Consider the following 25700-nt stretch of genomic DNA (forward strand, 5'->3'; position numbering starts at 1 on the left):
ATGTATTGGTCGATCAACGAATAACATCGCTGAATATAGCGCGTTGATATAAATTCTCTCTGATGCCATCACACATGGTATACGCCGACTGATTGTCAGGCTAGACTCACAACTCGTCATACTACAACTCACTGGTATCTACTATCTCTGAAATCCAACTATTTATCGTATGTTCCTAAGGGTTAAGATTTTGGAAAGGCAATTTGATTTTATTCAATATCAACATATTTCCAGAACCTTAAACACATTGACTAATTCATTGGCAAATTATGTGTTAGATAGGCATTTTCAACATTTATAAAAAGAAGCATACCATCAATATTTGCATTTGGATCATGTAACTTAACCAAAATAAAACTTCGAAAATCAAAAATATATATATAGTTGTTTATGGTTTACACATAATGTTCTGTAACCAAGACAAAATTGGTCAAATGACCCAAAACTCAAAACGCTAGGGGGCACCCTAGTCTAATGATGCTCGTGATAGCAAGTCACAGCTTGTGCGATCATGCGTAAGAGCCGAGTCCATCGTATTAGCACACCAGTAATATGCCACTGCAACCTCAAGGGCAGCTCGTCAGTCCTCACATCTAGAATACCAAGAGTGAGGCCCTCAACCTGTTCCTGTAATGCTGTGAGAGTCTCGGCCACATTGAGGTCGCGAAGGATAGCCCTTCCAACAGCCTCTCCTGCTGGGGCGGCAGCTGGCACTCTTGGGCGTACTACTGGTCGAACGGGACCAACATTTGCATGAACACATGATTTTGATTAAGTCTTGACAAAATAAAGAACAAGGACATTATAAAAGAAAAATGATAAATAGGTATATGGTCAAAGAATTTACCAATGGCGCCCCACTGTTCGCCAGCCGACAGTACTAAATCTGGATCACCCCGGAAGTCCATACCAGCATATGAATACTCAGAATAAACCATCTCCTGATGATCAAACCACCCGAAGAAGGTATCAGAAAAGGAAATCTGAGACTGACCAGCATGCCTAGACATATGGTCGAACCATCTCTGCATACGTGGTTCAATCGGTGAAGGTAAATCGAGTGCAATACACTGTGGCTACATCAGTGGTATCTTTTCCAAGGCAAAGGCGGTCAAACTAGAACCATACCCAAAGTTCTTCAACCTCCCACTCTTCACCTTGGTCAACTGTTCTTTCATCACAAGAAGTACTGCGTCGCACCAGTTGAACACCTTCGGTTGGAGACATTCCAAGGCATACTGCATATAAGATTGGTTGGCTACATGAAGAGCTGCACCACCAGCCATCCTACCAAAAGTGAACAAAATAGTCCTGAGGGACCTGTCAGTGACATCACGGATGATGATCTTGCCGTCTTTACTCGGCTGAGATCCCTCTTTGCAATACCGGCGAACATAATCTCTCACAGATTCACCTCCTCGGGCTGAACCTGATAAAGAGATGGGGGCACCCCGCCTCGACAAGCTAGCCAAGAAATAGATGTCCACTATAGTCAAGGGGATGGATTTTCCCCTAATCTGGAACACCTGTTTGGTAGGATCCCAAGCATCGAGCAAATACTGCAGTAAGTTGATTTGTTGTCTCATGCTAGAAATGCGGAAAAACTTCAGCAAGCCACAGTTCTGCAGTGCGTTTACTGTAACCGGATCATGTAAAGCAAGCATGTCCTCTTCTTCATGCTCACGTTCTGGCCATGTAATAGTCATCTTGCTCCAAAAATCTCTGAAAACAAACAAGAGAAGAGTTAGATCCTGATTTTGGTGAGAAACAGGAAAAATTTCCATCAAAAACTGTGCATAAAGTTCCTTCCTTGCACCCATCGCACCTATAGTAGTGCTCTGGGTGCATTGCATGTCAGATGGCCAGTAGACAGGCCAACATCCAATGCACCTTTCGATACACAAGGGGTGCGCTGAAGCCAGGGCGAGTTTTTCAAACCCCAGAGGCTCAGAAAAACCAGGAATCAAGCTCAGAATGCAAAATGGAAAGCATGAAATGAAAGAGCTCAAGTTTAGCTCCTACCTGATCCAGACGGCGCCGAGAATCGTCCACAGAATCTCCCAGAATCAGCTGATGAAAATCAAGGGGGAAAAGCACCTCCAAAGCTCCAACAAACCAAAGTTCAAATGAAATGGTAAAATGAGAGGTAAAAGCACTTTTACATTACTTTTTACGTAGTTCGAAGTAAAATATTAGTGTTCTAACTCATTTTTCAAACATATATTGTTCATTTCTGACTAGTTTGATGAAGCAATTGAAAATGCAGTACAATCTTTGAAAGAACAAAGTTATTTAGGGTAAAGTAAAGAAATGACCGTTGTATCAAGCAGTTTTAGCACATAGTTCAAGCTCGTTAAAAAATAAACATAAGTCATGAGCAAATGTTTCCCCCAGTGTTTAAGCTCAATAAAAAAAATGAACCAATTCCCGGTAAATAACCATCGTGAATGTAGTACTTCAGCCTCTAAAGCCTTGGTCATGTTCTCATCATCACCTCCACTCTGTATTGGCCGATCATTCACCTCCATTTGATTGTTTACCCCTTTTGAGGAACAGTTGTGAAGAGTGATCCCACTAGCCATCCTTGTAACACTGCAGTGATTGGAAAATTCCAAACCTTACCTAGAATCAGCTGCTACCCAATTTTATCACTCGTTCCTCAAAAGACGAGTCTCCTTTAAGCTCTTTTCAGCTGACTCGTAAAATATGAAAAGATTGCCGAGCCATTGGCCTCTCCAGCTCGCTAAAGGGACCGAAAGTGCTATCCCTCCTTTAGATTTTAATCTTTTTTGGACCTGAGGGATTATTACACAAAAATATCGAGCGCTTGTTTTGTTCGGATCGTTAAAAGTATCGAAAATTCATCCCTTCTGTATTGTTTTATACTTTTTCGGACTTAAGGGATTAGATGACGAAAAAGGAATTTTGGAGTTTCCTTTACGTCCCTTTTCAGACTCTCTAAAATTGAAAAGGATCGAGTTATCTTTGTCGTTAAACTCGTTAAAACTTAATAGCGACAAACTTGTCCATAGCAGACAAGAATGAGTTTCACTATCGCTAGGCTCATTGAAACATAGCGATGGGTTTTCCCGAAGGGTAAATTATAGAACAAGCATATGTTATCCTCCTCAAGCTTGACAAAAATAAAGAGGTACTGGTCAGCAATGACTGGGGAAAATTGGGAAGAAAACTTGAAGAAACTTTGTTGGTAGCAAGTCGCTCTTGAACATGACACTTTCACTCCACATCCAAGTTGGGTTGGGTTGTTTCATTCACCGGTCACATCACCATGGTCCCATCACACCATCCACATTTGGGGTTAATGCTACCAATCCATCACGTCAGTGTCGCCAATATGTTCAAGAGAAGTCATTTAGAGAATTCACCTGTGTCTCACCCGCTACAATACATTTACACTCCATTCTTTCATGACCGCCACCCTGAACCTTATGTCATCAGATACTATTCACCTCCATTAAAATCATTTGCTCCATTCCGTGTCATTGATGTGGGATTCATTAAGGCCCTCCTGTGATGGATCGCTTCTTACCGACATCAGCTCATTATCCAAGAAGTCGGTCTAGGAACACCCCGTTTAGTACTTTGAAGCTTGCATGCCTCAATGGCAAGTTTCTCACTTCTGACGATAGGTTTACATCAATGACCTTCAACCGAAAGATTTTGCATGGTGTTCGACTCCAAGTCCTTTATTCACACCACGTGAATTGTACTGCAGTACCTTGAGGGTCATTATCATTATCGGTGATTCCTCTTGCGCCTGTTAACAACTTACATCATTGGCTGGTAATTAGGTGATGTCTTTCCATGTTCGACTCCAGAACACCTCTCACATGGATCAACTTGTACTTTGAGTGAAGATCGAACGAGATTGAAGACCCCGGATCTAGTTTCATCCATCCGGGCTGCGATATATATTCAGGGAAATAAAGACATCAAATGTACATCATTGCTGCACAGATAATCATCCAATGAAAGGGATGATGGCTCTACCATAATCATCAGTCTACACTCAGACGATTGTCTGTCCTATGTACATGAAAATGAATTTATAAAGCTGAGCATGGGAATGCCCGCCTCAGCTAGATCATGAAAATATTATGAAGATAATGTATTGTATTGTATCTTATTACAGGTCCCCTCTTAGCTTGAAAGAACTTCGGATCCTCATAATAAAGCATTTCACCCGACATCAAAAGATTAACGACCTCATGCTTTAGGGGGCAACTGTTATAGACATTTTTGGGCACTGCAACCCCAAGCATAAAATGTCCATAAACCAAGGGCTCCTAAGTCCCTAAAAGTGTTGTTCTAACCCCTAAAGGAACAAGGTCAACTGATTACAGCTTCTCCTAGAAGTTCTCCATTAAAAACTGCTCAAAACTGGTCAAAACAGGATCATTTCAGCTGCTCCATAGGCAAAGTGCATTGCATCTCACCTAAATACACTATGTGGGTGCATTGCATTTCAAAAAGCCCTTCTATGGGGTGCGATGGGCGAGAAGTGACAAATGGCAGTGTCATTCCGCGAGGTGGAGAGGCATGGAATCTTCTAGAAACTTCTCCTGTGACACTTGCCTCTCTGAATTCGACCAAGGATGAGTAAGAGATCATAAATCTCCAAGTGGAAGCAAGAACTATCAGAGGGAAGACACTAATCAAATCTCAAGCTGACTCATCTCCCTTACAGATATCTATATATGGATCCCTCATCCCAGAGATCCAGAGGCTGGAATTTTGCATATTGTAAGGAATTGCTGTTGGTTTCTTGAGACAACATCAGAGTGTTGGGTGATCTAATCTTTTTATGAGGTGAAGAAGGGATTACTTGCTGAGAGGATGATGTTGGGTCAGAACAACTGGTTGTAACTCCCTTGGCTCTTTCTTGTTTATCAATAAAAGCTATTCAAGTTTTCCTCCATACTCTTGTGTCATTTATGTTTCATGCATTTGTATGGTCAATTTACATCTGATCCTAGATTGTTTATGATTATAGATCCATGTTCTTGTATAGTTTTATGCTACTGTGATCCTACAGGTACTCTGTGAAGCTGGGTGTACAAGGAAGCAAGTAGCGAAAGACTGTCAAGAGAGATAAATCGAACCAGGAGATTAGCGCAAGACAGAGGTTGGTCTTCTTTGTTCTTCTCTCATCTATATTTCATAAAGGAAAAACGAAAGTAGCTTTACTTTGTTTGTTTCTAAGGTAGCTACCACACCTTAGTGGGATAAGCAGTTCTGTGTAGACACTTTTCCCTGTAACAACTGTGACAGCCAAAGTGAAATTTTCTTGGCAAAGAACCCTGCATATCATTCAAAGACAAAGCACATTGATGTTCAGTATCACTTTGTGAGGGATATGATAGAAGACAAAAAGGTGTTGCTGGTAAAGGTGGAAACTTTGAAGAATACTGCAGATGCATTGACAAAATCTATGAGCTCTGATAAGTTCTCTTGGTGTAGAGAGATAATGGGCATTTTAGGGCTGGGAAAATGACTAAGCTCTCTGGTGGCCCCCTGTGGAAAGAAAACAACAAGTGGGAGAATGTTGGGTTGTGTTATATTCTTTCCACATAGTTAATAGGGGGTTTGAAGGGCACCTGTAACCCCACTTTATGGGGTCTGGGGCAACGCCCCGGAAAATTTTAGTTTTGGACCCTATGTTAGGTTGGGTGGACCCACCTATGGTTTTGTGCATAATTTTCGCACATGTTTTTTGGACGCGATGGTTTTCGGTCCATGGTATTGGACGTGATGGTTTTTAGTCCATGGTATTGGACATGATGGTTTTTCGGTCCATGGTATTGGATGCTTCGGTATGTATAAATATGTATTGTAACATTGAAAGGAACATAACGAAAAATCAAGCTGGCAGTCATGGTTTTGGGATCTAGTGGGAAAATCTCTGTGTATATGTGTTTTCTGTGCTCTCGCATTGTTTATTTTTCTGTGTTTTTAGAATTCGTATGCAGGTAATTTCTGTACAGGGTTAAAACCTACACATTCTAGATCTCTTGTCCATAAATGGATTAGTTCGAAACTCTTATAGTGAAAATATTGATTGAAATTTATGTATTCTATTTATCATGCTTTATATGTAGCTAAAAATGGGATTCAAAGCTAACCCCTATGTATACTTCCCCATGTTACTAAGATCTTGTTGTCACCAAGTCATCCTTTCAACACGAGTTAGCTTTTCCATGAATCAAACCAAAGAAAAATATTGGTACTAAATTAAATTCCTAATGCCTAATCCCTTAGCACCATCCTCGACAATGATGCCAAAAGTGTCGGGAAATTCAATTTCTTAAATTGCTTTCACTAAATTGTCAACCAGGGATACTCGTAAGCTTGTGATGATGCTAGCAAAATATATGCAAGAATAGGCAACTGACTCTAAGCTAAGAAAACTTTATTGTTGCAAGCAAGAAAACACTAAGCTCCCTTATAGGAGGTCCTTCCATAATGTTTCACAAAACCTATCAACAATCAAAATTATCAAGTATTCCTAATGAGAAAAGTAAAGCACATAAACCTATAGAAATCATTAAGATGAGTTACATGACTTTGTTGTTGTAGGCTAGAAAACACTAGGCTCCTTTATACGAGGTCTCTTCGTAATTTTTCATGTGACCTATCAACAATCAAGATTATAACCCAACATATAAATCTAACAAATATTCACAACTATTTAAAATGAAATAAAATACTTCCTTGATCCATTTGGTGTGAGCTCAATTCTTCCCAGAGAAAAGTGACAAACTATTCCATAAATTCATACACTACATTAAAGTAATTTACATCTAAAACTATAGAATGAAAATTTATGTAAAAGGAATCTTTATTCTATTCCATCATAAGTTGGATACATGCTCAAAGAGTCCTACCCCTTGGAATGGAGGAGGTGCTCATATTTATACATAAACTTGAGATAACTAACAAAGGTTTTAGATCCACAAATCTCTCCTAGCTCCACAAACGTCTCATGTGATTATAACCACATGCTAACACTTAGCAAGTAACATCTCTACAAATCCTCTCACAAATCTCTAATATATTTGATAAGAAATCTTATCAAAACTTCCATGATTATTCTCCATGAAGTATGCTTGAAGGAATCTCCCAAATCTTCAAGTGGTTGAAGAAGAAATTCGAATTTGAGGCTTGGTGGTCAAATATGACTTTGTTGGAGTCTTAAAATACACCTATAAACATCATGAAACTCATCCCACTTTCATATATAAGCGAAAACATGTTATTTTTCCAATATTTAATCATAAATTCACTCAAAAACACTAAAACATATGCATTGGAAAATATTAAGTCTAAACCTGATGTAATCATGAAAATAGTTTAATGTAAGGGTATGGGAAAGAGATATATCATTTAAAAGTGAAGTGAAAGTGAAGTGAAAGGTTGGTAAAATATGGTATTTGAGTGACCCAACACATATCAACTCAAAATAATTTGAATATTGGGAGTTAGTAACATGTGGTAATCCACTAGATATTTATAGAAGAGTTGTGGAAATTCAAGGGGATTTCAAAACCCTAACCCTAACTCTAATTCTAGCCAACAAAATTTAGTAGAATAGGAAAAAATGTTTTATTTTTCAAAAGCCAAAAGAGGTTCCAAAGAATGAGGAGTGTGGAGGAGATAACAACATAGAAAAGAGATGGAATTATATGTATATGACCATACAAGATCATAATTTCTTAGATATTCATGATAATATTGGAAAATCCTAAAATATATATTGTAATCTCCATAATATAAGAAAATGGAATGCACAATCATTCATTAAATGATGATTTTCCTATGTGTTTTTAAGATCAATATCCGTGTTCCATTCTATGGTTTTTTAATTATAGTATATTTTATATGTTTCAATGGCTAAATCTTCAAATGATGTTCTTTTATTTCTATTAAGGCATTATAAATACAAAAACATATCCATGTAATCAATCATAGCCTCACTATAGTCATTTTAAGTTTAGATATGTTATGGCGATCCAATCATTTGAATATCAAAGGTAGTTTATAGATCACGTTGGTATCAAAGTATGATTATTTACTACACTTGTACTCTAAAGGAAATATACGCATACTCAAGTAAAAAGTTTCATGCTTACAAGAGAGTTGTTCCCTATCAATCCCAAAATCAACATAAGAAAGGTTAATTAGGAGCAACGACATTCCTTAGCAACAAAAGAAGGGCATATGGAATGACCATAAATGAAGAAAATTTTTGTGAGGATGGAAATTCAAGTAGCTAAAATTTCCATGAGCATGGCCATCCTCATGGAAATCCTTGAAAATTGACCCTTTTCAAAGAAACCTAAGTCTCATGAGAAACCAGATTATCATATGGAGCCAAGGAAATAGAAGGGAGAAATAAAGCTTGACAAATAAGAATTTATAAATCAAATTATTCTCAATATTTGTTTAAAATGATGTTAGGTAACAAATATGAAAATTATATATATATATATATATATATATATATATATATATATAAAGCTAAATTCCTTGATAACCAAGTTTAAGAATGAAAGATAATCCTCTTTGAGGGGCAAATCTACTTTTACAATAGAACACATGTACAAGAATGAGATGAGACGATCCAAAAATTAGGCCTAGTCCTTAGTGTATGTGTAGCAGATAAATGATACAATTACAATTAAAGGGTCTATACTAATAATAGTAATGTAACAATATAAATATAAATCAATATCTAGGGATTTACATGGGAATTTTTCTGCCTCTTCTGGTAGTAGGTCTTCTCACTTGATGAAGTACTCGATCATTGCTCAAACTTGTAGCCACATAGTCCTTGTTTCAAGAATTCTTTTTGTTTCTAGTATGAATTTCCATTCTTAATTAATCTTTAGTAAAATAGTTTAAACTAAGATATTTTCATCAATTACCTTCTTAAGGAAAGAAACATGGAAGACTAGATGTACACGTGAAGATGGAGGCAATTTCAATTTGTAAGCCATACTTCTGATCCTCTAGAATACCTTATGGGGACCATAATAATTGGTCGCTAATTTGGTTTCCTTCTTTTGTTGCTTGAAGGGAATTTGTTTGTATGGTTGTGCCCTCAAAAATACCTAATCACCCACTTCAAATTCCATTTTATTGCAACGTTTATTTTCTTGTTGCTTCATCCTACTTTATACTATGGACAAGTTTTCCTTCAATAGTGTGAGGACCTCTTATTGGTGCTTTATGTGGTCCTCCACCACTCGAACCTTTGTGTTCCCTTTCAAGGGTTATGTGATATATGGAATATTATATCCATACACTGCCATAAATGGGATTTTTTTTATGATGTGTGGAAGTATGTGTTGTACCACCGTTTATCAAGGAAAACCACTACCCATTATGTATTTTTATCAAATTCAAAGAAACAACGATATCATTCCAAGCATTTATTCACAACCTCAATTTTCCCATCATATTGAGTATGATAAGATAAACTGTGAGAAAATTGAGTACCCAAACATTGAATTTGTATAGCTAATGGTTGTAGAAGACCCAGGGTCTTCAATGTCTCTCCCTTATTTTGTTGGAAAGTCACACATTTAACCATAATTTTTTGAACATGGTTTTAGGACCTTCCCAAACAAATCCTTCTTGATTCTATGGTAATTTTTCAAGAACCTTGAATATCCTCCTATATGAAAAGTGTGCAATTCTAAGAGGAACTTTTGTTTAAGGTGGGAATTCTTACATAAAAAGCAATGTTGATATGTGATAAATCATTTTTCTATACAAATTTATCTATCATACTAGGGTCCTATTGTCATCGTTGAATAGTATTACATACCTTTTGATATTTCTTTAATTATATCCTTTCTTCTTCCACCCAATTAGATTTTATAGTGGAAATAACACACAACAAAATATTTTTTTCCTCCTTTCCTTGAAAGTGCATTTGTCACCATATTGTTTTTTTTCTCTTTCATAGATAATTTCAAAGTCATAACCTAGCATTTGTAACCAATTTTTTTCTCTTCTAATGATAATAATTCTTCCAATAAATACTTTAAATTATCATGATATTGTTTTATCTTCAAGTGTCTTTCTGTTAGGTAAAGAAACCACTTCTTAAATGCATATAATATGCCCAACATTTTATTTTCATAAATGGGTTTGAGTAAGTTATTTCCTTTAAATTGGATAATTCCAAAGGCAAGGGATATTCCTTTATGCATTAAAACCACACCCTTGCCATTTCTTAAGGCATCATAATAAAGGTTTTTATGAAATCAAGTGTGGCCAAGATGTGAGTTATGCACAAAACCTCCTTAAGTTTTTAAAAAGATTTGGTGCTTCTTCAGTGCAAGAAAATTCCTCCCTTTTCAATAATGCTATTAGAGGCACTCCTATTTGACTATAATCCTTGACAAACTTGTAGAACTGTAAACTATCAATTATAAGAATCCTCTAATATTACTTAAGGTTCTGGGAATTGGTCATTCTAACATAGATTTAATTTTCTTAGGGTCCACTTTGACACTTTCATGAGAATATAATATGACCCAAAGATTCCACTCTTGAACCCAAAAGGCATACCCAGAAGGATTTGCATATAATTGTTTCTCTTTTAATAGTTTTAATATCATATATTCGTGTTATACACACTCCTCCCAAGATTTTCTATAAATAGTATATCATCAAAACACAATAACACAAATTTTCTGAGGAAGGATTTGAAAATTGAACTTGTTTAAGCTTGAAAGGTTAAAGGTGCAATATTAAGACCGAATGGAATTATAATTAACTCACAAGGGCCATAATGTGTTATGTATATTATTTTGGGAATGTCCTCTTGCGTCATTATGATTTTATCTATCCATAGTAGAGATTCAACTTACTAAAAAATATTTATCCTTGCAATTCATCTAAGAATTCATCAATTATAGGAATAAGAAACCTATTGATGGTTATTTTATTAAGTTTTCTATAATATAGACATATATTTAATGAACTATCCTTATTTATGACCATCACCACTAGTGAAGGCAAATCCCTTTGGCTAGGTTGACTGATTTTGACCTCTAACATTTTCTTGAATTACACTCAATCCCACTCTTGTGCATATGGGTAACTATAAGGTCTAATGTTAGGTGGTAAACTTCCTAGTTGAAAATGAATAACATGGCCATGATATTGAGTAGGTGGAATACCCTTAGGCATCTCTCCAAATACCTTGGAATGATTATTGATAACTTTTTGGAGATTCCTTGGAGCAACAAATATAGAGGTTTTAACATCTAGTGAGAAAAAATATGCAAGTACACCATGGTGACATTTTTTGAGTAATTTAGTCATTGTTGTTAGATATTATCACCTTAGAGGGTTTCCCTTGGATGTATTTGAGTTTGAGTTCAATTTCCTTTCCTTCCAAGGAAAATCTCATGAAAAACTCCTAAAAATTAAGGGTCATTTTTCCCAATGATTATAACCATTGGAACCCTACTACAACACCAATGCCAACCATTTTAATTGTAATCATGGGACTATATAATAAATAATCCCCCATATTTAGCTTGATATTATGGAACTTCCATAAACAATTTATGGTACCTACATCCATAATCATTACTTGTTATCACTACAAAGCAATTGATATTTTTTTCTAATTTAAAATTGATGAAGTTATGGGTACTACTAGGATTGATTTCCACAATTACCTTTCCTTTTTAATATATCTTTCTATGTTGAGGGTTTATGAAGTATTGATACTATCCAATGTAAGACAAGATATGGTTGGACCTGTCTATTCTAGTTCCAACTCTTGAGATTGTTCAATTCTTGATCTTCTTCCTCTTTATAATCTATGTTGAATAATTTCTTCTCATTGCATTTATGACCCTTAATATAGTAATTTTCATAATAGAAACATAGTTCATCTCCTCTTTCATCCATTTGTTGAGGTGCCAACCTTATAGGTTGGGTGAGGATAGGAGAGGGAGCATGGTGCTCTCTATAGTTTTTAGTGACCACTCTTTTAATAGCCATGCTTTCACTTTCAACATTCCTTGCCATAATGAAAGCATGCTCTGAAGATTCCGGTTTAAGAGATGCACATTTTTCCAAATTCCCTCCTTTAAAATAAAAGTACCCATGAATATATATAACAAATTATCCTTTTAAATGTTCTTTAACCTAGGACTTGGTTCTTGGAATTATTAAATGTGTTCTATAGTTGGACCTTTTTCTAGGATATTTATCAATTGATTGAAGAATGTATTTATCTTAATATCCCTATTATCAATTCATTTATAAAAATGGACCAAGAGAGAATAGAACCCTCCTTTCTTTCACAAACCCATTAATACTAACAAAAATTACCATTTTCCAACTACATGGATGAAATATTTACCTTTGGTAAGGTTTTAACTTGGCGTAGATCAAACAATTGCTCCATATAGAAAATACATGTTATAGGATATCTACCATCAAAATTCCTCATGTCAATCTTGGAAATTATGTAGTTATTTGGTGCCAAGTTGAACCCCCTATTATTTGGATCATGAAATGATGAACAATCCAAATTTTGGGACTCTATCCTTGTGTTATCCTTATTTTTCAAAATATTTCACACGGGTGACTAGGATTCAATCATATTCTTATCCTTTTTCATGATTCCCAATATCACTTTTAGGTAACCTCTCATCTAACCATAAGAAGATGGTTGACATGGAATTTTGCAACTCTTCCTTTTTCTTTTACATATGTTCCTTATTTTATCCCATCTTCTTTCTCATATTTCATTCGGTCTATATTTTTCTATTTATCAAATTAGACTTTTTCATTGACCTATCATTCAATTTTTAATTTTATTGTCCAATTCGGATAGCCGGTTTTGTATCTCTTCATTTTCTTCATGAGTCATGCATGATATTTTTGGACGTTTGATGAGTGTATTATATTTTGTAACACCCTTAACCATGTCTAAGAAAAATAATAATACTCATTTTTTTCTCTTTATTGCAAAGTTTGAACCACCAAAAACAATTCTTCCAAGAAAACGTTATGCCAATTATAAGTTTCATACCTTTAAAACCACAATTTTGCGACTCTATTTTTATTTAAACTTTGTCTTGATGTATCTTTAAAATTTTGTCCCTCTCGAGTCTAAAATTTATACATGTAGTACTTTGATATTTCTTTTTTTGTAATGACATAGGTTTGACCACAATTTGATGTGCCAAGTGAAAGTTATGGTAACCTTCCCAAATTTGCTTACCCTTGTCCCCTTCCAGATGAAGAACATGTACATAATGCCACATCTCTAATATTTTAGATATGATTTTGAAATTTTTTCCTAAAATAATATGGTATATATTCTTTCTAAAGATACTAGTGGCATTCAATTTGGAGCTTTCAAGATTTATATTGTTAGAATCACGATTTTTGTTACACCAAAACCCACAGGTGTAAGTAGTCAAACACATCGCAAAATTTAAGGGATCCCCAAGAGGCATTTAAACACATCTTATGAAACATGTGGGGCTCTCTAGATTATCCAATTCCCAACAATATCTCCCCAGCATGATCCGGGGGTGTTTCGAACTCAAGACCATTGGCTTTGATACCACTTGTTGAAAACTAGGAACTTACTGAGAGGGCGGTGAATCAATAATTATGTCTCTTAAATGACCAATTTCAAATTATTTTACCAACCTTTTAATTATTTATTTAATGTATTAACATATTTATATATGTGTTCAACAATTAACCATGAGTTATGCAGAATCTACGACTGCAGACAAAAGTATCTTCCCTAGGCCTAGTGGACTGGCCTATAACAACAGAAAGACAAAGGAACTAATGCTTTCCTTAAAGGCCAAAAAAGACAGGCATGGAATAAAGGCTTAAGAGTATTGTAGCAGATATTAACTGAATGACTTCTCTTGAACACAATGATGACATTGAAATGGAGTTGGAATCATTGCCACAAAACAAAAAGTGTAGGATTTAAAATGGTATGTTAAACCAAAAGACAAGTAGATTTCCCAACCTAACAACCACAGAGATGAAGTGGAAGAGTGTTGTTTTCAAGAGAAACTCACTGCCATTAGCAAAATGGCGTATCCTGTTTTCCCAATTTCCCAACCATACTCGTTAGTACCTCTTTATTTTTTAACAAGCTTGAGGAGGATAACATATGTTTGATCTCTAAGTTCATCCTTCAGATGAATCCCTCTAAGAATATTTAACGAACCTAGAGAAGGGTTGATTCAGGCCTGTCATGAATGGTGAGTCCATCATTTTTTTATGTTTTAATGAGTCCAACGAAGGTATAACTCGACATCATTTTCATGTTTAGGGAGTTTGAAAAAGAGGTGAAAAAGAAAACTCCAGATGTTCCTTTTTGTAGATAATCCCTTAGGTCCGAAAAAGAAGAAAATAATACTCAAGAGAACCTCTTAAACATGTTTGAATAAGGCAATCCTTTTTCATAGTTAGTCTATATTAGTTCGGAAAATGGTTAAACTGATATTGAGTAGACATCTTTTCATTTACTTTTACGAGTTCAAAAAGACAAGTGTTCGACAATCGTTTCATATTTTGGGAGTCTAAAAAGAGCTGAAAGATGGATCCTCCTAGAGGAACAAATGGTATCAAAAGTAGCAATTGGTTCTAGTCATTATGGAACTTCTTAAAACACGTAGATTTCAAGAGGATGGCTAAAAATACCACTCATCATAGTGGTTCCCCAGGCAAGGGTAAAACAACCAGGTGAAATCATATGATCAACCAAGAAGATGGTGACGATGGAATGAGAAAACTAAGGCTCATATGGAAAAAAATAGGTTGATAAAATTGGAAATAAGGAGAGGTAAAGTGGGAATGGTTTTATTTTTATACAATCTTGAAACATGGGAAACTATGCTTGAAAATACCTGAAGATGGTTTCATTTGTTTCACAAGATTGGAACGTGAGAAAAACTATGCTTGAGCGTGGTTTCATTTTTACACAATCTTGAAACAGATAAAAACTATGCTTGAAATGAGTTTACATGCCCCTAGCATAATGAATCAATTCGAGGTACATGTACCCCAAGCTTCATTTCATTCACCTAAGTAGATGATCAGTTACTAAAAGGTGGATGGAATGAAGGTTCATTTACAAGATCAAGTGAAAGACTCGACTGAGAATTTACGAGATCTAATCAAAGAATTGAATTGGAAGGGGATCTGTTTCATTTTTTAATGAGCTTGACACAAGAAAAGGAATTGTGCTCCAAGGAACTTGATTCAATTTTTAATGAGCTGGACAGAAGAAAAGGAACCCTACTCTAACACTTTGTTTCATTTTTTAACGAGATTGACACAAGAAAATGAACTCTTCTCCAAAGAACCTTGATCATGATTGCCGAGAGGCCATGGCTTCCAAGAGGTTCTCATAAGATGGGAGAATAAAACTCTGGAAGGGATACATATCAAGGGATCCAATGGAAATATCAGACCCCAATTCCCCTAGTAAATGATTCACCATATCACCTACTAGATCTAGGTCGAAAGAAGTTGAGCAAACATTGAAGGGATCATCTTCATAAGTAGGTACATGAATGGGATAGGTTGCCACATAATTAACCTATGGAAGGGAAGATACCACTTGCATATTTAAGGATCATTTATGGAAGTTGGTTGATTAGAAGTCAAATTAGGACCAACGAATGAAAGTTGGTCAATAGTCACGATTCTTCCTTCATGCAGGAAACACATCACATGAAAGGGTGAAGAGACAAGAGATCCCATGACATAAACGTAGTCATGCCCAAGGAGTAAATTAAAATCCAAAGGGCCTTGGACTAGCATCACATCGGTATAGAAAATCTTTCCTCCCAAAGTAATAAGAAACTTAGGAACGATCCCTAACAGTTGACTGGTTCCTTTGTTAAAACCAACAGATTCTGGGTAATGAGCACAAGCTGTGGAAAATGAAAGCTTAACAAGCAATTGAGGACAAAATACTAACAGATGCACCTTCTTCTATGACTATGTTGGGTACGACCATATTATAAGCCTTTAATATGATCTGGAAGGGCATGTAAGGAGGAAAATGATATCTTTCCAGTCGACTCCAATCAAAGGAAGTGACCATACTACTTGGAGGGGGGGTCGTGGGAGTTGAGGACAAAATACTAACATATGCACCTTCTTCTATGACTATGTTGGGTATGACCATATTATAAGCCTTTAATATGATCTGGAAGGTCATGTAAGGAGGAAAATGATATCTTGCCAGTCGACTCGAATCAATGGAAGTGACCATACTACTTGGAGGGGGTGTTGTGGGAATGGGATAACTAACCCCTTATGTTGTGGGAATGGGAATATTATCCCCCTATACTATGGGAACGGGAGGTTTTCCCCCTAGTTCATTGGAATTTGAAGAAACAAGAAGAACCTGAGTGGTATGAGACTCACTGGGAAAGGTACATTCAATAGAAGGTGGAATCGAGTCAACTATTTCCTCAACCAATGTTTGGTTAGGAACAGACTCATGGGATTCACATTCAGAGAGATTGGGATTGATTGGATTCAAATTCCGATCAATCACTTCATCAACTAGTGGAGGATTGGGTGAAATATTTTGATAACCAACCGGAAGAGGAGGCTGAGAAGCTGTAAGGTTTTCCAACAATTTTTAGGTCTCATCCATATAAGGATGAAGGTGAATAATATCATTCCCTTCACATAACTTATAGGGAAATTTAAGTCTACCCTTTTTCCCATGGACCTTATTGTCACTAGTGGATGGTTTATCACCAGCATGATCTCCAAAGGATGATGAAAAAGGCTAATGTGAGCTTGTGGACCACACTTCTAATACCTTGGGAATACTAGGACAATCTCTAAGAAGGTGGTCATCCTTACATAACTTGCAAGGGAGTTTAACTTTGCGGGGCTTATTGGAAGATTTTTCAAAATTAGTTGCCTTAGTAGTAATGGCTGCTTGGTTTCCCCCTACTTATTTTTCTTCTTCTTAATCTTCCTTTTCTTATTCTTATTATCCACCTGGTTACTAACATTGAGGCTCTAACCACATGAAAAGGAAGAACACTGAACATGCGAAGAAGGCAAATTGGTCAATTTTAGGATCAACTTGAGTTTGATATTGTTTAGGTGGAGGAGAACCTGGTTGAGAAGAATTTTTGACATTCGGAACCATAGGGGTTGAAAACAACCAAACTGGAAAACCAATGGTAAATACAGGAAGGGACAATGTTGCCATATAAGGAGCTCCAATATTTCCAAAAGAAGGAAAAGGACTACGATTACTGTTAGAGGGGTTTCCTTGATTTGTGGACTTGAGAACTATTTCCATTAGTATAAAGCTAAGATCTATCAAGTAGTTTTTTCATGAAGAGGATGTTGTTCCATGGTCAATTAATTGATTTTAGAAATTAAAGACAAAAACAAAAACAAAGGGGTAAACTAGGAAAAAGGTTTAACAAGAAATCGAGAACTGTAATACACACCTTGGAGAACCAAGGACTTAACGTACATGCATGCAATCTCCCCGAATGATTTGTTCAGTGAATCACTGTATACAAGGCATTCGACTCGGTTAGCTATGGTGAGGATAGAAACCTATAGGGGATTCCCAAAATATACTCGATGGTACATGGGAGTATAGTCCATAGTAGTTCTATCTAATGCATAATTGTTCGATGAGAGCGTTCCAATACACTTTTCATGCATGGAGCGCGATCCAATATACCTGAAGGTACGTGCAAAATGATCCTATACACTTATGTACATGGAATGGGATATCACTCCTGGATGGTAACACTGACAAAAAATGAAAACTCCTACATTTAAAGACACCAGAACATGTCTTTAGCCTAGACCTATATGTGTGTTGTTAAGTTTCAAATGCTCCTTAGGTTAATTGAAGTGAATTTTAGAGTTGATCTTGAATTAGATTTCAGTTTCAAGGCTCGAAACTTGATGTCACCTAAACACGCCTATGATGCAACTAACATGACAAAAATAACTCTTTTCATTTTTTAAGAAAGATATCTAGTGTAGGGAAGAGGTGAAAACAATGATGTAACAATCAAATATGAAAAAAACAATAGCTTCCTAACTATATCTTTAAATTTCACTATTCCAATTCAATTCAAAGCATTAAAAGATGCCAATACATGCAATGTAATCTATGCGTGATTCCCATGAAAAATATGCGTATGTAATCTATGCACAATTTCCTTTCCTGCTGTGAAAATTAGAATTATAACTATGCAAATGTGATCTATGCAAGAGAATTCTTCAAAACAAAAATAAGAGGATTCCAATGAAATCAAATGTAGTTTGAGATTTCATGAATAGAGGACTCAAACTAAAATTGGGTGAAAATTTCAAAAATCAAAAGAGATGATACTCAAAGGTGATTAACACTCATACACAATTCTAATGCAAATAATTTTCTTTTCAAGTTACTTAATTTTCAAAGATGAAGAAAACTAAGATGCAAAGTCTAATCACTGATTCAAATAATCTTTTCAGAATGATGACTAGAACACCAATTCATCTAAGCACTCAAGGATCAAACAAAATTATTTTGCATACAACCTAATGATAAGAAAAAAAAAAATCTTCAAATGAATATTCACCAAAGGTATCAAAACAAAAGAAAACCAAATGGAGGCTTTAGAGGGACCACAAGAGACTTAGAGACTCAAGGAAGGGAAGTTGGAATTAAAGCTGGATCAGAGAGGCTATGAAAGAAAAGGCAAACTTGTGCATGAACAAGGGCCAACACATTTGCAGAGATAGAACGAGTGCTATGCAATGCAAGCACAAATAAGGCTAGACTAAGGAGCAAAGCTTTGTCACAGGACTAAAGGGTGCATTGGTATAGGGATGCAAAGTTCTACCATAAGGATTGCAATTAAGACTCCATGAAAAGTATTCATAGGTCAGTTATTGACTGAATAAGATAGTAAAGATTTGGAAAAGAGGTAAAACAAACACAATGGACAAAGAAACCACCAACATAGTACATCATTCCCCAATATGGTTACCAATTTGTTATGCGGAATCTACGATTGTGGATAGAAGTATCTTCCCTAGCCCTGGTGGATTGACCTAGAACAACAAAAAGACAAAGGAATATTGTTTTACTTAAAGTAAATAGATAATGGGATGAAGCCTATCTAGAATCTATCATATGCTTGACTCCTTCCTTGGCTTAGATGCTCCAATCCTAGCTCCAAATGTTATTATTAGAATCTACATAGTCAAATAACACAAGCCAACAATCCATAGAATCTATGTAGCATCATCTAATCACTTTATTCAATAGATCAACATGGTATTGAAATATATGAAACCATAACATCATATATAGGAAAACAAAGAACTCTTTTCATTAATAGAAATGGAGTGAGTTACAACCAAAAATAGGTGTTGATCATGTAATAGAGCTCCTCCAAGTTGACTTGTTCTTTCCTTGCCACAAAGTGCACCTCTAATAACCCTAATGCATGGGAATATATCTCTCACATCAACAACATAAGGGTAGAATCACTCTCCAAAATCCAAACCCTTGCCTATGGATGGTAGTCAATATATATGTGAAGGAGGTAGTTCCTGAATTCTTATCCTTTTACCAATTAGGGCTTGAGATCCACTCTTGATGGGAGGATGAGATCAAGGGATAAGGGATGAAAATTCCAAGGTAGGATAGGATATGATTCGAGACTTTTATTTGAGGTAAATTGTTACAACAGATCCTAGAAGCGTCTTGAAGAAGAGGCCTCATGGTTCTCTCTCTTTTTCTATAATTTCAAGAACCAATGCAGGTGCATAGTGGAGCAACTTGTAGGTGATCAACGTAGTCCATAGAGGAGAAACCTGGTTGTTATCATTGTCCAAGTGGAGGCAAGGGAGCATTGGTCCTTAAAATGACTGAAACAAGGTGTTTTCAGGCAAAAAATCAGGGATAAGAATGAGTCATGCATAGGGATTTGTGTTATGATTATGAGAAGGATGCCAAAGGATGTTCATTGATCTAGTTGAAGGCCCATTGACCATATGTGAAAAAATGGCCTATGACACCATGAATTCTTAGGAAAACATATAAGTAGCTCATGCAACACATTAAGAAACCCGATATAAATGAAAACCCATAAAGGGATTTTGGTTGTTTTGATGTAAACACAAGCACCCACTCCCTCTTTTACACCAATTTTTTGTAGGCTTCTCCCAATAGAATATGTCTTGTTGGTATAAACCACTCCCTCTTCTATAGGCTCAAACCTGCTCTTTTTCAGGCTACTACCTAAAAGGAGTCACTAATCCCCTCACAAAATGAAATATTTACTTTGTTGATTTACATAGTCTTAAAAATTTGAGTTCCTTCTTACATTTATTTGCATACATTGTTTCTTCTCCTTTATAGCTACTTATCTCATGGTCTTCCCCTTTAATTCTAGTTCACTACTTCTCTTCTTCCTCTTCTCCCTTTTCTAATCAATTCATGAACTAGATCAATCGACTAACTGTTCAACCATCCAAAAGAACATATTTTTATATACTTATCTTTCTTACTATTTTTATTCCATTTCAAGGATTTTAAATTAATAGGTGGTCCACTCATTATTTTCACATTCTTGTCAAGGTTGGAATCTATATTTGTTGCACAAATGCTTAGCAAGAATATGAATAGTCATCCAAATGTTTGTTTGTATTCAAAATGGATGAGTGTGATGGATTGACATGGCCTTGGTCCTGTTGGAGCATCTGAGAAAAGGAGGAGAAAGACCAAGTTTGACTTTCTTTGACTAGGTTTTTTATCAACTTTTTTCTTTTGGTGCTAACTTGTTCTTGTTACTTTCAAAGGTCGAAGAGCACCTACATTCATCAAAGAGAGATACATGGAGCAAGGATTTTTTTTCCTTTTCATTTTTTCAATTTTTTCTTAGGCCTACTAATTGCCTCAATGAGATTTTCAACTAGTAGGTCTGCCTAAGCACCTTAAAGGAGGATTTCACCTAGGACCTTTTCTTTTTTTCTCTTCTTTTTCCAACCCATTGAATGGTTCATGGAGGTTTTCAATCAATGAGCCAAAATTAGGCACCTCAAATGAGTTTTTTAAACTAAGATTTTATTTTTCTTCTTTTATTTTTTTCCTCTTTTTCCTCTTTTCTTTTATTTCTCTATCCTACCCTACTTGAGAAAAAAGAAAATCTCTTTCAAGTATAGGAATACTTCCAATGGATCCATGTGCATAACAAGATGACAGATAAACTCATGTGTAGCCTCAAAACATATGCTTTTTCATGTACTGAATATTAGAGACCAACTACTTTGACTTTGATGATATCAATCACTGTTGAAGAAGAGCATGATGCTCCATCTTGTTGATTTTTTGGAACTAAACCTAAATATAGCTTTGATTCCCTTGGTTCACTTGTTGATTTAGATCATCTTGTATGTCTTCTTATTCCATGAAATTAAGATCTTCTTCTTTTTATTGATTACTCTCTTGAACACATGGAGGATCTGATGGTAAACATGATAAAACTTTCTTAATCTTTGATTCTGATGTCTGCTCTCCATCAAGTGTGTCCCATGATTCTTTGGTCTCCCCATTTGAATCTTCTTTTTATGAATGCTGTCCTTTAATGGAATCAAGAGAGTCTCTTTTTTTAAATACAATTCTCGATCTAAGGTGAATACCATTCAGATCAAGAAGAGTTGTTAGGAAGTACTGTACCTCATCATTGTAAGTGGGTTGAGTAAGTAGATTATTTGAGTTCAAAAATGGTTGTATAGGTATTTGAGTGAGAGTGGATATTTGAGATGGATGTGGTTGTGGTGGAGGTGGATGGTAGGGATAGCATGGAGTTGGGTATCAAGAATATTGAGGAAAATAATGAGGATATTGTGGATTTCTCTCATAAGGTTCTTTCCAACCTTGTTGCCGAGATTGGTTTTGGGGTTGAGATGACCAATATTTCCAAGGAAACAATGTGTTCCAATTAATTTGAGATGGATGTGCATAACCTTGAAATTGTGAATTAGGTTCTTGCATAATATCAGGTTGACTAGGCTGCCATGGTCTTCTTTGAACTACATAACATAGTTGCTTTGGAGATTTACTTGCTCCATTGTCCTCTTGGTAAACTTCCTTCAACCTCGGTAATCATGGGAAATATTTAGTAGCATGTGTTTTTGCATGGATAACAAAAATATCAACATCCTCTTTTTTCTCATTTTTCATTCTTAACATTTATATTTGTTCACTTAGTTTGCCAAGAATTCTTGTTTTAAAGTTATTAAGCAAACTTCTAAGTTCATCTTGACTTACTGATCTTGATGTTGATTTACTTAACCTTGTGCTTCCTGTTGAGATGAATTTGCATATTTCACAAATTTCTTCAAATGATAATTGGTATACATCATCTCTACTCATGATGTCAAGGAGATCAATCCACTGATCCCTAATCATTCTAAGTAAGAGGGTTTTTAGTGTGTGAAATCCTAAATGATGTAATTTTTCCCTCTTAACATTATACATGAATCTCTTTATTAGATCCTTAAGGATCTCATCTTATTTTTGAGTCATTATAAAGATTTATTATTTAAGATAATGATATTTATATGTTTCTAGAAATACATTTTTCATATCATTCCATGATATTATTGAATTAGTCCCTAAACTCATGAACCATTTAAGAGCTCTATCCTTCAATGTTGTTGGAAACAATCTCAATTTTTAAGTATTTCATAAGTAACCATAAGATATAAAAAGGATTTAAAATTCAAATAGAAAGGTTTCCGGATCCTCTGACCTCATACCATGAAAGTTGGGAAGGAAAGATGGAGGGATATTCTTCATATGAACACTGATATCAGTATCTTGAATGGGAAATCCAAGAGGATATTATTCATTGCCATCATCTCCATCCATTTATTATGCCATATTTTCCACCTCTTCTTCTTATACCTGTAAAAGTGGATGGTGATGTGGTTGTTACTACACCATGTTATCGAATGGGTGGATCTGGTGTTGGAGAAGTAATTTTCTTTTATATATAAAAATTTGAATAAGAATGCCAATGCAATGCAATTTTTCTATGTTCGAAATGAAATATGCCTAATGAAATCATTTTTTTCATGCAAAAAGTAAAAGAAATGAATAAAATATGGAAGAAAACAATGCATATTTTGACACCTCCTAGGAAATGGCGCCAAAAAGTGATGAGTCTGAGTATTGCAATAAGAATGTTGTAACTCCCAAGGCTACGAACTTAAATTATCAACTTGGGGTTCATACAAACTTAAGAGGTGTTGGAAGTATATGTGCGGCATGCAATGTGTCCTTATTTCATTGATTTGATGCAATGAAGTGAATATCATGAAATAAAACACTATCCTAATTGTAGAATGTAAAAGTTGCATTGAAAAGGAAACCTAGTCTATGGAATGGAAATAATATTGCTTGAAATAGAAACCCTATCTTAAGAATAAAGAAAGTAAATTAATCTAAAATGCATGGAGGAAAGATAGTGTAATCAATTATTTCATTCTAGAGAGGTTATATCCATTGGCATAGTTCATTGGATACTTCACGTGGAAATCAAGGAAATCATTATTGTGTTATCCAATTCATAATTTTGTCTGTTAACCCAAATTGTTGAGATGTGTTGCAGGGGTAAAAAGGAAAATCCTAAGTGGTATTTGGTCTTCCTAAATCATGTATTTAGAGCCTAAGGGTCATTATTCAATCCTAAGAGACCAAAATCAAGCTTTTGGAGTATATTTGCTCAAGTTTACACATGCTATAGGAGTGCTACTGGACTGCTACAAAACTGGTACAGGAGTGTCAGGATTGCTATAGGAGTGTGATAACTTGCCGAATTCCCATGTAAATCAAATGAAAATCAGTTGGTAAAGTTTTTGTTATTAATTATGATTTCTTATGACCCCATTCCAAGTGGAATCACTCCAGGATACCCTTGACGTGCAAAAAAAAAACAGAAATTTACTACTCTAAAAACTTGAAATTCAAGAACTAGTGAGCTCATTAAACTACCAAAGTCCTAACGTAATCAAGTGAAAATGGTATGGGCTAATTTTTTTTATTAACTTGAATATTTTTATGACCCAATACAAGTGGAATCAACTCAAATGAAGCTCATTAACATGTTCTAAAAAATAGCAGAAAATTACCACTATTTTGTTGCAAGAGACTTCCAAAAATTCTAGATTTGTGAATTAGTAAACCAATCCAAATAGCTCAATAATGAATATGAATTTTCAAAGCTTTTCTAAGGAGGCATCATGATTTTGAATTTGTAAATAACTTGTAAAACAACTCACTTAAATCATTTAACTAATGTAACCTACAACAAAAGAAGCATTAATAGTAAATGCAGAAATAAGAGATGTAATTGAAAAAGACCTTCAAGGGAAATAAAGAAATTGTAAAAGAGGGCTCTAAGGATCCTAGGATGGTGAAGCCCAAGGATACTCAGACTCCTATGAAGGAAACCAATCTTTAGAAGCTAAAAATGGCACCAAACTTCATTATTTGAATCCATCCAAGTACATCCCTACCAGAAATGAAAGTGGAGTTGATAAATAACATGTTTTATCCACAAGAAGACTAATAAATACATGCCCCTAGAGGAAAATTCGAATTGGAACTTATACAAAGTGATGAGGAAGAATTATATTTTAAAGGAGACAACTTTCTCACAAAATCGCTCAAAAAGGGGATCTGGTTCCCAACACTAGGAATCTTCACTAAATGACTGGGAACACATTCCTAGATTTTCTAAATCAGTGGAACTCCATAATTTGTCAATAATTTCATGATATTTTGTTAATTTATTATCAAATATTGGCCCATCCTATAGTAGGGATAAATTCCCTATATTATCTCATTCAGAATTTACTCAATATTCTCTCAATATTCAAAAAAATAAAATAAAAAATTGGGCACATAATAAGCAAAGATAAACAAAATTCCTAAGGACCCATTAATACTATGAAATAATTCTATGATGTGCAAGTAATGGGGTCAAATACATGTTTTAAGTTTCTATAAATAATCAAATGGGCCTAATGAAATAGACAATTTTGGGGCCCATCAATCGCAGAAAGAGAATCCATACAAATCTTTAAGATAAAAAGATAGAAAACTTCAAGGTAAAAACAAATAAGATTAGTTCAAGCTAATAGGTCAAAGGATAGGATCCTCAAGTGTTGCATTTAGTAATACTGGGATAAGAAGATTTCTCATCAAGTAGGTTTTGAGCCCAAATCAACATATTTAGAATACTTGGAAAGTTAAGATCTTTTTCATGACTTTAACTTATTAAAATCACAACATTCAATTCATTAGTTGTATTTTCATGCCGGGAGATGTCTAAAAAATTATCCAAAGTCGCTAGTTGATTGATCTTCAAAGGCCAACAAATAAATTTACATTCCACTTCTTTTAGAAAGACATTATTTTCTTCCCCCTTTGGTGTCAATTCCTCTTGTGTAGGTTCTAGAGATTCTTCCAGCTTCCTATTGTATAAGTTCAATCAATCTCTTTTGTTTTACATGGAAATACAAATGAGGATTCACGTCTAGAATATATAGATTCAAATCATTGACCTTCTCAATAGCATATTATACAATTTACATTTCCA

Source organism: Pinus tabuliformis, chromosome 2_2 (genome assembly GCF_031772625.1).
Source record: "Pinus tabuliformis cultivar Carrire ecotype Pingquan chromosome 2_2, CPIR1, whole genome shotgun sequence".
NCBI lineage: Eukaryota > Viridiplantae > Streptophyta > Pinopsida > Pinales > Pinaceae > Pinus > Pinus tabuliformis.